This window comes from Sturnus vulgaris, chromosome 12 (genome assembly GCF_052056855.1).
Source record: "Sturnus vulgaris isolate bStuVul1 chromosome 12, bStuVul1.hap1, whole genome shotgun sequence".
Lineage (NCBI taxonomy): Eukaryota > Metazoa > Chordata > Aves > Passeriformes > Sturnidae > Sturnus > Sturnus vulgaris.
In genome coordinates this window covers 3741332-3757565 of record NC_142254.1, presented here as the reverse complement: position 1 = coordinate 3757565, position 16234 = coordinate 3741332, and the positions used below count along the sequence as shown (strand labels likewise).

General features: G+C 44.0%; 1 long non-coding RNA gene across 1 annotated transcript; it reads left to right on the top strand.

The window, feature by feature from the left end:
- Nucleotides 1-285: 285 nt before the first annotated feature.
- LOC148222337 (uncharacterized) lies at nt 286-15684 on the top strand. Its single transcript, XR_015806160.1, has 3 exons — nt 286-825; nt 12335-12451; nt 15164-15684. It is a non-coding gene; the product is annotated as an uncharacterized LOC148222337 (long non-coding RNA).
- The last annotated feature ends 550 nt before the right edge of the window (nt 15685-16234 follow it).

The window sequence follows — 16234 nt, the reverse complement described above, 5'->3', positions numbered from 1 at the left end:
GAACGCAGGCAGTCCTGAGGCTCACAGTTAGCTGTCCCACTAGTTGTCACCCCGTGTTATTTACAGTGGTGCCGAGGCCCCAGTGCCGCAGGGAGCCGGGCTGTCCTGCCAGCAGAGCCTCAGGCACGGGCTGTGCTGCTCTGGGGCCAGCAGCCGTGTGTGCAAGGTCCAAACCAGGGCTCTCCTCTGCGGCTTTGTTTGTGTCCTTGCGTGTCACAGATGGGGCAAATATTCACCACCAGGAGGCCTGTGGAGAGGAATAAGCAGTCCAGGGAAGCAAAGGCTGCTTCCCCATCCCGCAGCAGCCCCCCAGCCCCTGCCCCGCTGGCAGGGTCTGCGCAGCCCCCTGCAGCCACCGACCCGGAGAACATCACAGCCCAGGGAAGATGTGGGGCTTTGCTGTGACAGCCGCCGGCCTTGCCGGGGGACACAGGGTCAGAGGGTCCCGGCCACGCCGAGGTACCGAGCACCAGCAGCTCCCGGCTCCGGAAGATCCCGGCGGAGAATGCGCGGCGATTTCCCGGGAGCACTGCCACCTTGTGTCTGTGCAGCCTGTGCCGTGTGTCACATGCGCTACCTGGGACAAACAGGTCACCCGCGGCCTGGGGTGGCTGCGGGACACTGCTGGCTGTCCCCGCACTGCCATCTCTCTCCTGACAGCCCTGTGCCCAGCACCCACTGTCACACGAGACAAGGGTGACAGCACAGCACGGGCTGCGTGTCCCCACAGGAACACCGCCAGCAGTCCCCTCCTACAGCTGATGGCTCTGTGCAGCGTGGGAAGAGATGCTCTAGAGGGTTTGCTTTTCTTCTTTAACCCGAAAGGTCAGTTCTGGTTATCCCCATCCTTTCCTGGGTGCCCAGGCAGATTGTTCAGAGCTGCATGCTTCCAGCAGGCACATTCTGTATTCCATTAGTTTAATGGCACTGTCACTATGAATTGCAAACTTTCTCAGCTCCGCCCTTGCTGGTGAAACATGGCAGCATAAGGAACATCTGTTCTCTTACCCTTTGCTGGAAATGGGAAACATCATATTGCATTTTTGTTATTAGCCTTATTTGGATGCCAGTGGTTTTGTTTCTAAACACATCAAGGCAGCTGAATAACCTAATTGAGTACTACAGAAAAAAAATGGTTTCATGCAAATACGGCTGCCAGCATAATTATTAGGACAATACTGAACTTCTATTCCTGAGATGGGTTCCAGTTTCTTGGTTTTTATATTGCTCCCTTGCTGATGAATTTCATTATAAACATCTCCACAAAAACTGATCTATAGTTAGGCAGTAAAAAAGTTAAGTTCTTAATTTTTAACATTAACAGCCAAACAAACCTAATTATTACAAATATGAATTTAAGCCTTTATTTATACACAAAATAATTACCCAGTTTTCACTAGGAATAACTACCACAGGTAAAACTCTGCCTTATATGGCTTAAAATGGGCTCCAAGATTTTTAGTGCAATTTCATTAAAGACAACAGATTTTTGCAGCTCCTATGGAAGATGTCAGTATGTATAAATAGAATCAATTTAATAATTCCCAGATTTAATTATGATGGATTCATTGTTATTGCATGATCAACCACAGCACACAATGGCAATTAAGAAGAGTACATATATACAACTCTCTAGTCCACCTATTATATAGAATCACTTCATTATTAAGCCTGAGGGCAAGTCAAAGAACAAGATTACAGTAAGAATATAAAAAGTGGCAGAAACTGCTCCAATAATTTTGTTGGTGTCTTTCATGTCCTTCATGATGTGCACACCTTTAATGGGCCTTCATAAAAATATTGCACTTCTATCATATCTCCTTTACTAGCTTCCTAGAGCATTCTAGGAAACTGCTAGCCAGTTGTGGTGTGCTCTGGTTTTGGTAGATTTATCTAGGTTTGAAGAAGTCTTTGGTGAAACCTGAATATCAGGCATCTGGTGTAAACGATGGGGAAGCTTTTTACCCTGATGATTTCATTAGGTTTTATTTTCTTTTAGACCCATAGCAGAATTCAAGGCTGTTTTGGGTCACCTGTGAAGTTTGTTTGGTATAATTCCTAGGAAAGGCGTGCTCATTGTCACAGAACAATTGTCCCTAATGTCACATTGGTAACAGTTTCTCTTTAAGAAAGGCAGACTGTAAAACCAGTAATCCTGGCCAGGTCAGGATTGTGTTGAATCAGCAGAACTTTTGTGGGGAAGCTTGCACAGCACGTGCCTGCCCTGTCTGGCTCAGTCCATCGTCTTCACAAATAATAACATTTACTCCAAATTTAAAGAGGCGCAAAGTTCAACAAGCCAGATTTATTCTGGGGGTATCTTCACTGAAGTCAGTGAAGCTTGTAAACTTGGCCTGATATTTGGTGTTGGATGAGTGAATATAAGAACAATTCTTCAAGTGTTTGTTTGCTTTTTTACAATCACAGAACAAGGCAATTTTCAGCAAAGTGTTGCATGCAACTGCTCTCAAAATGTAAGTCATAAAGGATGCTGGATTTGGGTTTTGGTTGAATTAATGCTAGAAGTTTCCACTAGGTTTATGCTCATTTCTGACTCCCCCAATACCTCCTCTGTGAGAAACAGACTCCCTGGATACTCTAACTAGTCCATTCACTGGAAATCTGTACAGATGGTACCCTATGACAGTGGGGGTATGTACTTATTTGCTTCATAAAACTCATATTTCCCTAAAGCTTTATCCACTGGTATTGTTGCACATAGTGCAATAATGTAGTGTAATTATCAGCTAATCAATTAAACTCGTGCCTGGACCTCAATGCAGATTTGCCTATGCTTTTGCCAATTAAAAAAATGGCAAAACTGCCTGTGAATTTTTGTATGAGTTGATATCAACCAGTTGCATATGCTACAGCCAGACACTGAGAATGAAGAACAAACATCATCCTGACAAGGGAAGATTGTTATGGCAGAATTTGTTCAGTACTTTGCTTGGCCTATTTTATTCTATTTTAACAAATCTGCATTAGTAAGTTTACAGTGGTTTGTAGTTTGAGTACAGTGTGTGCTATGCTGTATTTGTGATTTGCTATTAGTAAACAGTTCTGAGTGCACTATTTGCAGAGCCTAAGTAGACCTTCCAGTCTACTGGAAGTAGCAGTAGCAGTTCATCATGGCATGTTTCCCATCATCACCTCTGCAGCTCTGATGCTGAGAACACAGAACCAAGTCCTCTTGGAGCTAGAATCTGTGGCCATTTGTTTTATTAATCAAAGAGGGAAAATTCAATGCAAGCAGGGCACTCCAGTGTCCTGAGATGCCTAATTGCTGAATAACCCCATTTTTTAAATCTTTCCAAGGAGATTTCTGTCCTGGGGAATGCATCTGAGACCCTTCCTCTTCTCTGGCCCAGCCTTGGAATTTGCCTGGGCTGTGACTTGTGCTTCCAGGCCAGTGTCACCACTTGCTGTACGTGACCCCTGGGGTACCCTTGACTTCCCCAGGCCAAGCAGGGTGATGGGAGTCTCATGGAGCATGCTGGTGCCACTTGCTCCCTTCTGCTTTGCAGCCCAGGGCAGGGGTGCCACGCTGGATGCCCCAGCAAGGGTAGCTGGCACTGCCAGCACGAGTTGCTCCATTGCAGAGGTGGGAGAGAACAGGAAACAAGTGGTGACTAACAGTCCACATTCTTTGCTTTGGAGGCAGCAGAGCCACACACAGCCCCTCACTCAGGGCAAGCTGCTCAGGCACAGGCTACTCCTTGGTAAAATTCATTGCATCTGGTGCTGCTCATTTCCTTTCAGTTTTTATCTAGTCTTTCTATGTTTCCTGTTAGCACCTAGAGCCATTCAGGACAGCTCAGGGACTGCTGCTCACTGTTTGCTGTGCAGAGACCAGTAGTGGTTACAGCACTGTGATCCAGCTAGCATGTTTTGGTGCATGCTGCCTGTACTTTTCCATGTTCTTGCAGTGGGTGAAGTGCAAAGGATGAGGATCTGGGGCATGGAGGGACCTCAGTGAAGTCTGTTAAATGGATCCTGTGTTTCTGCTGGAAAAGACCAAGGGAAACAAACAGCAAAGACCAGAAAGCTGTGTGTAAAATGTGGATTCTCATGTGTCTCTCTCTTTGGCTATCTTTTATTTGTGCTGATAAAACCATCCACTCGAATATTTCCTGCATTTCTCAGGTCTGTGAACTCCTTTATAGAGTGAGCTTGTTTGCCAGGCAGGTTTTCCTCAAATTCTCCTGATGCCAGTAATTAAGGGATTATTGTAATTACATCACTGGTGCAGATATTGAGTATTAGTGCTTAGGCTGAATGTGCCCACTTTGATTTCTCTACAGTGACGCTAGGTAGGCTGTGCCTGAGCTCTGCTCTAAATGAGCACAGTGTCATTAATGACACTGCTTTTACAATGGGCACTTTTGTGCTTAAGAAGCTTTTTATACCTTAATCCAACCTGATGCAAGCTATGGATGCAAATGCATTACAGGTACAATTTACTTCGTGGCATTAACAAAACTTAAAAACTGATTCGGACTGCACTGTGAAGTGTTTAATGAGCCGTGTGTCAGATCCTTGGAGCTGGCTGAACTCCTCTGGCTGCAAGTCAGTGTCTAATGCTTTCATTTCCCTGTCCTGTGCCTGGCACTAGCCTTAATGCTTTGCTCCTTCCAGGCATGAGAGTTCTTCTCGTTTACACTGGCCTTCAGGAATCAGAAGGAATTGAAAAATATTGTAGACTCTTTGTGGATCCCCTTCCTCCATCTCACTGCAGCAGGGATGGTGTGGCATGCTGCTGACAGCCCCTGTGCCATGGTCCAGGTGCAAGGGAAGGCACGGCCAAGGCACACACATCTGGACACACAAAGCCACCCCAAGTGGATACAGACACCGGGAAATGTGCTCCTGCAGGTCCTGAGCAGAGGCCTCAGCTTGGGCTGAGTGCTGCGAGGAGCAGAGCAGCTCTGCTGGAACTTCTGCTCTTGTGGTTCAGCACATCCAGCACGCCTGCCTTTCCAGCCTGTTCTCAGTGACTGCTGAGCCTTACCACATCTGGCTCTTTCATCTTTGGCCTCGAATGGCCTTTCTCCTAATGGCAACTTTTCCACTGCACACAGGCTCCTGAGTTGATGATAAAATTATGTTTCCCTGTAAGCTGTGCATGTGAAGCCGTGTCTTGTTCCTTGTCTTATTTCATCTGCAATTAAACTGGTGATGAAACCATTCAGATCCTGAATGCCCTTGCACTGTGGTCAATACAAAATTCTAACACTCACGAGAACGAAGTCTGATTCTCGAGCTCCCTGGCAGATCATTATTTTTTATCCCTTTCTCTGCCCTGCTCCCTTTCTAAACCAGCTGTAAAAGCATTTGTGCTGTAGGACAGACTGTCCCTCATCTGCACCATGAGAGAGCTTCATTCACAAACGACCAGCCCGAAGCAGTGACAATACCCATAGAGAAATAATCTCTACCATTTCTACAGCCTTTAATTTTTGTTTGTCCTGCTGCCATAGAGGTTGTATATTATGTATGCCATCCTCACTTGCTTCCTGTTCCTGGCCAGCTGTGGATTGATGATAGCATCTTCAAGTTGTTGGACTTCCTCTTCTTGTCTTTAATCTTTTGGTTTCAAAATGGCCCCCACATTTACAGTTACCAACCACAGCAGGCAGATAGCAGCAGCTGGTAGCCAACCAGACAACACTGAACACATTTTAAAAACAAAAAGAGATCTGGTCTTTAGGTTATGTAAGAAGTTCTAGTTCTAAGATTTAGCGAAACAGAGTCATTTCTGAAATGTTTGGCAGTTAATATATTAAATGTGCTAATTCTTGACATTTTCAAATTCACATTGGTTCAGTTTGACTCACCTGTACTTGTAGAAGCAGTGATATCCAGTAACACACTTATGCTACATAGCATATAAATTCAAAATGTAGCAACTGAAAGGAATTTTATAGTCCATGAACTCACTTGACTTGCAGCAGGCTCCTTCCTATCACATCACGCATTCCTTCTCCTATTACTAAAGACTGCTGTTCAGGAAAGCAACACTTTTTCTGTAGTTAACACCTGTGCTCGCAGCCAGGATAAAGCAAACCTAATGTAACCATCCAGTTCTTCAGAAGCAAAGCCACAGGTTATTTTGCTTCCCCTTCCTTTCCTTCTTCATTAAAATCTAGTTTCACAGGGCACAGAGCCTGACTGAACTGAAGAACAGATGTTTTGGAAAAAGTCCTGGCTATAAGCTGCTTTTTGTCTTTTTCTGGTTGGTTTTGTTTAAAGATTGAGAGGGAAATGGACCTTATCGTACATTACTCCAAGATGTCTGAAAAGTAAAAACAAGTCAGGAAATGCAGATTTTCTTCAGTCAAATGCTACAGACCTCCCAGCTGGGTGTGCAGCCAATGTGCAACTCGCACAACTGAAACATCCACATGTGTCAGGATTAGGAAGATGAGACAAATTCATTCGTTTGCTGCTAGTATGCACTAGTCACTTCTAACTGCTTTTTGAACTTATTTTTATGCCACAATCATGCAATTCTGCTAATGAAGTTATAATTCAGTACTGTTAACATCAGAGTTTAAGCCTGGGCTGTCAGTAACAGGTCTTGCTTCTGAGGTTTCTTCAACCACGACCTATTGGTTCAAGATACTGCAAGTCCTTGCTTTCTATATTCCTGTCACAATCCCAGATGTCTACGTTTCTACATTAAGTGGTTTATTGTAAAAGTTTTATCTAAGGCTATTATTATCTACTCAGTGTTTCATTGTGAGGGAAGTTATGTTTATCATTCAAGAATCATAGCCACAACCAGGAGATCTATATTCAGTTCATGATGTTTTACCTTAGGCCTCAGCCCTGCAATGTGTCAGGTCCTTGGGCAAAAGCCAGTTGTGCATGATCAGTATCATGGACTGGTAGAGGAAGGTAGAGGGTTTATGTCCTCTAATCTGTAATCTCCTCCTATCTCTTGATTCATTTATAAAACGGGGACTGTGTCATAAATGTTCCTTCATCAGCTTGTTTTTAGGGTTCTTTGGGTAGCTTTGGTGCCAACCATCTTCTGTTAAAACCCATCTACGTTCTGGGCTTGATCCAAAATCAAGGACATCAGAACAAATCAGGCCAAACTCCCTGAGGCTCTGGGGAGAGGCTGGGAAAGGTTATTCTGTGCCAGTCTGAGGGGCCAAAATCCCCTCTGATGGCTCCAGAACTGACTGGCTCTGTAGCTGATGTCCAGCCCCAGTGTGTTTGTGGCATAGCCAGGCTCCTAGGCTGACATGATCAGATTCGTTCTGTCCTCCTCTCACCTCTCTCCTGTTTTTTGACTCCAAGAGCCAGTCCAGTCAATATGGTATTGTTATCACAACCACTGTCTCATCTGTCTAGCCTTTAGTGGTAAACACCATGCATGTTACACAGTCATTCCATCTCCTGGCTTTACAGAATCCCCTGATTGTCCAGGAAGCAGCTCAGCTGCCTGCCAGGGGTGGCCAGCAGCTGCCTTGGAGTACAGCTGGGTTATGTTTTTCAAAGGGTGACTTCCACCCCACACCCCCAGTCTCAGGACAAGGAGACACCAACCACGGGAGAAGGAGACAGTGACCAAAGAGCTCAGCCTTGTCTCATTGGGCTGATAAATGCACTCCCTCTGCCCCTACCTGTGATCTCTGTGACCTGCTGATGCAGAAATCAAATAGTCTTTGGCAACAATCTATGTTGGCCTGAAAGCCACAGATTAGCTTCTGAGAAAACCTGATGTAACTTTTCATTCTCATTCCCAAGTCAAGAGGGAAGACACCCCCTCACACACCTCCTCCCTCCCCTCAGTTAAAGGATTTCAATTTCCACTTAGTAGCTGATGGTGGTGGTGGATGTGATACACGTGCTTGAATAGATATGTTTAATGTGAGCCAGGGAAGAGCTGTTCTCCTCTCCAGGGTGCTTCATCCTTATTTTCCCACTGAGATTGTGCATAATACACAGCACTGACTTTTCAGAAAAGCTGAACCAATGGGAGCTGTAAAATTGCAGCTTGTGTTTCAGCCCATATGTACTTTGATTTTGTGGTAGAGAAAGAAAGAATATCCCTTCTATGATGTAAGCAATATATTCTCAAGTGCTGGTTATGTTATGTTAATGTTACATGATGTCATGTTATGTTATGTTATGTTATGTGTTATGAAAAGCTGAATACTGATTTTTGCCAAACTGGTTTAAGTTCAGCCTTTCTCTACTGGTCTTGGGGAAGGCAGTCTGGATTTTCGTTTCAAAGCAATCGTGTCTTCACATTTCCAAAGTAATTACATTTACTCTCATCAATATGAACAGAGTATGCAAGCAATATAGAAACACTAGGAAATGGGGGAAGTCTACCTTGAAAGTGCAGCAAGACCTGCCCTTATCAGCCCAGGACGTATAAATTAGTTTCTTTTCCAACTCATTTAACCTTGGCCAGTAACTTTTTGTCTCAGTTTGCTTCACTTCCAAAAATGTATCCAGTTCCTCTCTTGATGCATGACTAAGGCTCTTTTCTATTGCTGACTCTGTCAACTGGGTAGTATTCCAGCCCCTTCTCATTGTGTAATTCTGCCTCAGTTTAAATATATTATTCCCCTTTTGCTTTCAAATGAGTTATCTCAGAAACAGCACTGGCACCATGACGTCCCATTAGCTTTCTGCTTTCTGTGTGCCTTTCCTAGCCAAGCTCTAACTACTAATTTAAATTTCCTTTGCACTCCCCACTACCCCATGTACAGCTGCTCTAGAGCCCATGAGACACCCAGGCAAGAGGGAAGGAGAGACCCAGTTGCTCTTTAGCATGAATAGCTCAGAGCTCAGTTTAGTGGTGCCAGCACTGAGAGAAGCTGCAGAGATGCCTTCAGCTCAGCCTCAGGGGTGGTTTGTGCTGTGGATATGAGGCACCCATGAGCTCCTGCAGCTGATACACCTGCTGTGCTGGACACTTGGAACCAACATGTGCCACAGCTGCTATGTGTGTCCTGTGGTGGCAGCTGGAACTCAGGAGTGTCCGAAGTAACATTTGATGGCACAGCAGGAGGATGAGCAAGAGTGTCTGTGCCCAAAGGGGCTTCTGAGACAGGCTGCTGGCATTGCCCTGTAATGACTGCTAGTCTGGTCTAGGGGTGTCTGTGTTTCAGAATAAAGCTCTTAAAGGGCTAATTACAATTAAACCAGACAGATTGTTGGAAATTAAATCCATGGGCTGTGTATAGTGATGTTACCTCCATAAGGAGATAACCTGCCTTGTGCTGAGTCTCAGGTGTGCTGTGAGCAGGACACAATGAGCTCTACAGTCTCTGCATGTGCATGAGGGCCACAGCAATTCATTCCTTCTGCTGTTTATTCTTGCATAGGAAGTGTGAGAAAACATTATGATTAGTGCTAATCTGTTTTAAATGGAGTTCAGTGGACCTTAGGGGATCAGTGCACATATTCCAGCACAGTGGGCTGCACAAATTAGACAGCATTATGTAGCCTGCAATTATGCAGATGTATAGTGTTTCCATAATGTATTTGTGTTTTGGAATAGATTGTATAAATCTTTAGGTTTCCTACAAAAATGTCCATCTTTGCTATCACTGCCAGCTCACCAGGCTGTTCTGTCATCTGCTCAAATCTTGTTAGGTCTTTGGAGTGCTGTGCAGAAATATCTCTCAGTGAGATGTGTGTTGTGAATTAGTCCTGACTATCAGAGGGTGCATGCTGAGGTGTAGCATTAATATTCATTTGGAATGGATGTCCTGGCTATTAGCCAGAACATAACCTTGTTGTGTTAGATGTTGGAGAAAAACGTCCTGCCCCTAAGAACTCAGTCCCTATATAGCAAGTATTAAAAATATTTAATATTTTCAATACAGTTAAAAGAATAGGTAAAATAAAAGTGTGGGTGGAAGTAATGCTGTAATAACTTATTTTCCCTGAACTGAAGAAAACATTTCCAAACAAAGGCTAATTTATATATTTACTTTAAATAGTGTTTAAGTGTCCTTTTTCACGGCATTTTTACACTGGAAACCTTAGCTATAAAATAATTTCATTTTGCTTATACACCGATAAAGATGTTAAGTAAGTGTTCTTTAACTATTTTCCTTCTCTATAGAGTCATGGGAATGTAGTGACACCATATTTAAAAATCTTCTTTCCTCTTCCTGGCAAGATTTTTAATTCCAGTGGAGAACGACATCTCCTTCTGCTTTGTTAGTGTCATGCATGCATGTGCCTGCTGTTGTTGCAGCACAACAACTTCACACCTGACACAAATGAGCAACAACAGGCAAAGCCAAAATAAGACTCTGTTTATGTTGATAATAGCTTTCCTCTGTGTTTTGTGTGCTCTTTCTAGGGCAGAAGCTAATTCCAGTTTTGGACCAGTTTGCAGCTGGTCATCTGCTCGGATGGCTTCAGATGTCACGGTGTGCTGCAGGGTTAAAATATGCACAGATTCTGCCAATGCCATTTGCAGAGGTGAACAGCAGCTGACTTGGCAGAGGCTGGACACTCCAGAAGTCCTGCAATGGCTCCTGTGCCAAGTCGTGGTGATGAATATCCAAGAGTTAAGCTACACGTTTTTGTACATCCTCTCTGTTCTTTGTGTGTGCAGCAAGATTTGCTCACATTTGCTTTTCTAAATTAAGATATCTCCTGTCAGGAGCTCACAAGAACACTGCCTGAAATGATGCACACTTTCTGGCTGTTGGCCATTCAGACATGCTCCCTGCAGATATGTAGACATGGTCTCTGCACCTTGATGGCAGCACAGGGAATTGTGAGAACTCTGGGAGTTGGGACAATTAGGAGAACTCTGCCCCCAGAGTGTACCATTTCTATAAGCAATGGAATTCAACCTTCAAGATTAGAGGCCAGGAAAGAAATTAACTCTATATAATGAATACCTGTGAAGCATGTGGATGAGGAAAAAATTGCCAAGGGCCTTTGAGCCTCAATCCTTCACTCTGGTTACTGCTGAGGAAAGAGTAAGAAAAATCATATGACTTTCCCTGACCTACTTCCATTTCACAAGATAGGAGTGGTGATCAGCCTTTCTTTGATTCACTTTGATCAGTTCATCTTGCCCAGAAGAAAGAAAGAAAGAGTCATTTCAAAGCTTGTAGCCCTACTGAGGAAGCTCCTGGGGGTTTTTTATCCCACACAGAGGAACAGTGGGCTCTGCCCATCAACATTGATGACAATCCAAGGCAGCATAGAGGGCAGAGGCTTGACTCACCACCATGGGTGCAAGAGCAGCTCTTTGACCCCACTGCACTCATGGGGGCATCTTTCCTGGAGAGGTGATTCATCACTGAGGAAGGCCAGGCTGAAGTATGGACACCACCTTTCCAAAAGGGACAGCTGTGATCTCTTGCACAATCTCTTCCCCTGCCTGTAGTAGCACTGGAAATGACTTGCTGCTCCTGGGAATGAGCCCCATGGTGCAGATATCAGGGACTCTCCTCACTGTCAGCTCTGGATTACTAAAGCTGAGCCACTACATGCAATGTCCCCTCATAATGGGGTCTTTGTCAAAAAGGGCTTGCAGACAGTTTAATGGGTCTTTCTCAGGAGCCATAAAGATTGCACAGGGATTTCTGGAAAGACCCAAGGCTTTTGTCTTTTTCACACTGCAGAAATCTGATGTATGTTTCATCCACCTAGTGCAGGAGTGTCGCATACTCTGTGGTCCAACCTTGATTACACAAGGTGACAGCACCAAAAAATTGGTCCACTTCTAATCAACAGTTCTGCTACAAATAAGCCAAACTTTTCAGGGGAAAATCTGATAATCCACTGAGAATTGAGGGGGATCACAAAGGGGTAAACCTCAAAAAGGGGCACCAGTCCTAGACAAAGAACTGCAAAAGTGAAGGGCCAGAAAGAAACTGTGTAGGTGAGGAAATGTGGGACAATATGTGTACCATGGAACCAAAACATTTTAAGGGTTTGTAGCAACTTTCAAGTGATGGACAGCCCCAGTGGGTGACTTTGGGCTCTAGGCATCTTCTTCATGAGTTGTGGTGAAGCTTGAAGGATGGGGAATAAAGGAGGAGCATGTATGACTAAAACTCAGTGAAAACACAGATGAATAATATAGAGGGGCATACATCCAGCATGCAGACAATGAAGAGCATCTGAAGGGCAAATAAATAAGAGATCAGAAAGACTAAGTCTTGAGAAAGCATAAGGATTAGAGAAAGCACAAGGACTTGAGGGATGCAGCCCAGGGCTCTAAGTACATCAAAACATCCTTGGCTCCAAAATTTTCTAATCTGGAGATGGTGGCTGGGAGAGCACTCAGGGGAAATGTTTTATGTGCTTACCCTGTGTTCATACTTTTCCCCAGGCATTTTGCTTTTGCCCACTGTTGGAGACAGGAGCTGGATGGACCTTTGGCCTGGCTCAGTGTGGCTGCTCTTCTGTTCTTGTGTTCTCATATTGTGAAAGAGTTGGAGTCCTTGTGGTGAGTCTTGCGTTCTTTAGCACAAGCTGCAGGACAAACCATGCTTATCATGGTGCCATTGCTGAGTCAGACACAAAGGGATCTTGCTGACATTCCACATTGCTTTGCACACAGCATGCTGAACAGATTGTCAAGAAAAGACTCTGTATTGCCCAAAAACTACCAGGCTCTTCACCAAGATGACTCTTATGGAGGTACAGCAATTTGCTTCTCCTGCAGCCTCCGGCTATGGAAGGGTGGCAGCAGCAGCTTTGTCTAAGAGAACGTGGTTTGGTTTAGCATCCAGAGTTTTGTATTGCTGGGACTGCCCGGAGAGCCTCTCTGGGGCACTCCCCTCACCTCTGTCTCACTGCAGCCCGGTAGCCTCTGCTCTAAAGGCTGTTCCCTCAATGTGCTTGTGAGGCTGCTTTTGTTCTCTGAGGGGATGAAGGTGTTGGCAGTTCTTCCCATTCCTCTCGTTACTTGCATCTCAGCTGGTGACAGGAGAACTTTCCGAGCCTCTCCACTGGATGTTTTGGCTGCCTTGCTCCTCCCCCACTTCTCTGGCTCGCTAATCCCAACTCTCTTGTATTTGTAATTGTCCCAATGAGTAGAGCTAACCTGTCCTGACTATCAGGGCTGGAATTACCAGGGAGGGTCTCCATTTTCCAAGAACACTGTGGCACTTTTAAAATATAAGTATCTCCCAAGGACATGAATCTCCTGAGACCTGCACTCACCTTTTACCTTTTTCCTTTTTCCTTTTTGCTTTTCCTCGTTTATTCATTCCCATGGTGAGAATAGCAATGCCTTTTCCTTGCCCAATATTTTTTCCCACAATATTTTATCGTTTATCCTATTTATCAGGTAGGAAGAAGGGAGGAATTCGTAAGTAGTGAGAAAGGGAATTTGCTCCTAGAGTGAATGAGAGGAGGGTCAGAGTTCCAGAGCAATGTTTATACACACGTACAGTAATTTCTTGCTCAGTGTATGCATATGTATGCACGTGAACTACATATGTTAACAATATATTTTTCCTAAGGTCAATGTTGTGCTCTGCAGAGCCCAGACCCCACTTAGGGGAGAAACAAACCTTGCCAATAAATGGATTCAATTTAAAAGAAACTAGGTGGAAATAATGATGAGGAAATGAGAAAAATAGGCTTTTGATGAAATAATTAATGACTAGTTGTGACACAATCTCACAGCAGCAATCCAAGGCTCAGGGAGATCAGAGGAGACAATTTACTGCCAGACAATGCTTACTATGCAAAGCCAAGTAGCCTCCTGTTTGCAATTTAAAATCATACCCATATACATGAGCTGCAGTTGGTGGTGGCTTGTTTGTTTTAAACTCTCTCCTAACAAAGTAACAGCACTCCCTTCACGTTGCATCTGAAAGGGGAGCAGACCAGCAGCTTCCAAGCAGTTCTGTAGCATTTCAGATGGGTCCAGCTCTAAGGCAGCTAAAGCCAGGAAATGAGTGTTTCAACATGTGTGAATTATTTTACTGCCATCAAACTGAACAGAGCTCTGCTGCTCACAGATCTGGTCCAAAAGACTGAAATTAGTTATTCTTAGCTGGGGGTGTCTGAGCTAGGAAGGTCTTCTGAAGAGTCTGCAAAAGGTGCAAAGGAAAAGCAAACCTTTTGTCAGCAGGCTTGCTTTTGCTGTCACCAACCAAACACCAACAGGGGGGTTGGCAATATTTTTATGAACCCACAAGTGGACAAAGAAGAAAAACACTTGGCACAAAATATTTTTTGCAGAAGGCTCAATTCTTCTCTCAGAGATGATGTTCCTTCCACCAGCCATGCTGAGCTGAGGGTGGCAGTGGGTTGGTTCCACTGAGAAGAAGCTTTTGAAGAAAATCTTGCTGTTGTCCCCACTCACCCAAATCTGCTTCCATGGCAGCGTGGTCTTAGCAGTCCAAACTGGATTGCTCTGCCCAAAAGCACTTCAGGAGTGCACCAGATGGGCTGGGACTGCTAGTGGGGGTGTTCAGTCTGTATAGCCAAGCTGCAGATAGTCCAAAACCACCAAAATCACTGCGACACAGACACAAGGATGGCCACACAATGTATTTCCCAGCACAATCTGCTTCTTTGCAAGACATTACCTGTCATTCCAGAAGAGCCAGTGCCACCACTCTTCACTCAGCTCCTGAGACAAAGGTTGTGGAGATGCAGAGCCGTGGGGTTTGCTCCTTTCACTGGGCTGCTCTGCTCATCTGCCATGCCCAGCAGATTAGTGGAGGAAGGCATGTTAGGAGACAGTCCACTCCTAATCACTTCCAGAGGTCCTGTTTCCAACTTGGTCAAGACACTGCTGAGTCATTTTCATGCAGAATGAGTTATGGCTGTGTTTAAAACCTCTTTATTACCCTTCAGTAATCCAGAGCTCAATCTTGAGTTTTTAATGTTGCTCTTCTAAAGGGCAGATTTATATGTAGAACACTTTACACTTTGGTTTCCTCCTAAATAATAACTAATGTTGTTCTATGAGTGCTTTATGGCATTAGTTAACTAGTCCTGACAACACCCTGGTTTTACATATGCACAGCAGAAAGTTTGGATGAGCTTCTTAAGTCTGGTGTTTTCAATTCTCATGATTTTATTGTGAGTCTAGGGTGGGCTTTTTCTTCAAGTCTCAGCTTCTGGAAGCACACAATCACATGACTGTCTCACTTTTCCTTTTTTTTTTAGAATAAATTTCTAATTCTTTCAGTTGCAGGGGAATGCCTGAAAACGTGATCCTAATGCTTTGCAAGACTCAGAAACCAGATGCCAAACGAGAAGCCAAACCATGGTGCCATTTTAAAGTATCCAAAGCTTTAAGGTGGTCTAAGTATGCCCTGGGTCTTCACCCATGTTTTCTGAGTGTGGGAGGGTTCAGCAGAAAGTAAAGCTTCACATTTCATGGACATGAAGGCAAATAAAGCCTTCAGGGCTGTTAATATTCTCCATCTCCCCTCTCTTGCTTATTTGTTCCTGATTTTCATCCTGCATGTGCTTTGCTTTCCACATTGTGAGTAGTCACATTCCTCACGGTGTAAAGAAAAACACACAAATAAATCTTTGCTCCAGCAAGCAGTTTTTAAATCAAATTTTTACATACAAGCAATGTCAAGATTTTAAACTCTTCTATCTGTTATTATATGCTTGTAGAGTGCACTTTGCATCAGGCTGGGGGATACAGTTCATGGATCTCAAGGCTACTGTGACACACCAACCATTACAGCTATAGATGCTTCTAGTACCAATAAAATAGAATTATAAAGTAGACTTTGTGATTGTGTTTATCTGCTTAAAAAGTTGCAAGGAAGCCTGTAGTAAGCTTTTCTTATGCTATGGCACTGCAAACCAGCTTTTTCTACGTTGTAAAAGGAGCTGGGCAACAAAAAGGTGAGTGACATACGGATTTTATGTCATAGATTTTGTGGGTTTTTTACTTCATTATTGGTTTTGTACGGAGCCATTTAATTTTCCCCATTATTTTCTGCTGACACAGTTACAGATTAGAGACCATAGGTAGATGAAATGACTTCGGAGCAGTGATTTAGATTTCTTTCACAGGTTTTTAGTCCTGTGTAATGCTTACTGCTCTGCATGGGAATCTAATGCTATTTCAATTACTCCACACATGTATTTGTTCTTTAGCTATTAGAAAATCTCTGTTGGAGTTGGAGGCCAGAGCTTTCCCAAAGAAAATATTTCCTAGCCTGGAAATCTTAATGATACAAGATTGTCTTGATATTTATTATAAACTGTCATTTCTTCATTTTCTCCCATTGCTTCCACACAA